The sequence below is a fragment of the Cebus imitator genome, unplaced genomic scaffold, assembly GCF_001604975.1.
Source record: "Cebus imitator isolate Cc_AM_T3 unplaced genomic scaffold, Cebus_imitator-1.0 Scaffold375, whole genome shotgun sequence".
Classification (NCBI taxonomy): domain Eukaryota; kingdom Metazoa; phylum Chordata; class Mammalia; order Primates; family Cebidae; genus Cebus; species Cebus imitator.
The window spans coordinates 2,036,174-2,037,382 of NW_016107690.1; positions in this window are offsets into that span (position 1 = coordinate 2,036,174).

The following is a 1,209-nucleotide window of genomic DNA, read 5'->3' on the forward strand; positions in this document are numbered from 1 at the left end:
AACTCCTGGGGTCAAACAATCCTCCTGCCTCTGCCTTCCAAAGTGCTGGGATTCCAGGTGTGAGCCACCGTGCCTGGCCACTGTCCCCTTTCTGTCCTTGGTCAGTGTCTCCCCACCCCCTGTCTTGAATGGAAGCCTCCTGAGGGCAGAGACCACGCCTGAGCCTGGCATGGACCCAGCACATAGCAGCAGTTCAGGAGATGCCAAGAAGGGCAGGCTCTTTTGCCTTCTGCAGGATGGGGGGGTGGTTGGCGTCTCCTGGAGCACCCCACGCCCAGCCCCTCAGCCACTGGGTGACCTTGGGGTGTCTCTCAAGTCTCTGGGCCCAGCATCCCTGGTGGGATGCATCTCCCTCAGTTCCTCCTGGAGCGGTGCCCCTGGGGGCAGGGGGAGTGTGGGAGGGGATACAGGCGCTGCCGTGGGGCAGGAAGCACCTGGTTGCTAAGGTTACGACCACCTGTGATGAGACGTTGCCATGGAGACTCACCACCTGGGCAGAGAGGGCGGCTGCAGATGGGGAAGCCGTGGGAGAGGCTGGGGACAGAGAGGCAGCAGCCCGAGGAGGAGGGCATCCTTCTGGGGAGGGGCGCGGTGGGGCTGAGGGGTCCCTGACCCATGCTCTCCTGCCTGGGAAAATGGCAGGAGCTCTTCCGTGGCAGGAATCAATTCTAAATTAAAAGCCCTCCTCTGGCCCATGTTCCCCAGCAGGAAGTATGGGACTAGGTGTGGGTGGGAGTGTCAGTCTTGCCCCAGGGAGGGAGGGTGCGGGGGCAGGTGGCCTGGGAGCCTCCGGCGTGGCCCCAGACAAGCTGCCTCCCTCTGTAACTGGGGATAGAGTCCTTGGCTGCTAAGAGGCAAACGTGTAGACTCGTGGAAGCCATGGGCTTCTGATGCCTGAGGTCAAGCCCCAGCTTCAGCAGGCAGACGCTGTGTGACCTGAGGCCAGTGACCTAACGTCTCTGAGCCCCCAAATTCCCATCTGTAAGGTGGGAATAATAATGAATCCAGGCCAGGCACTGTGGCTCACACCTATAATCCCAGCACTTCGGGAGGCTGAGGTGGGAGGATCACTCGAGGCCAGGAGTTTGAGACTGTGGTGAGCTGTGATTATGCCACTGCGGTCCAGCCTGGGCAAAACAGCAAGAACTTGTCGATTAAAAGTTAATCTGAAAGCCGGGCGCGGTGGCTCAAGCCTGTAATCCCAGCACT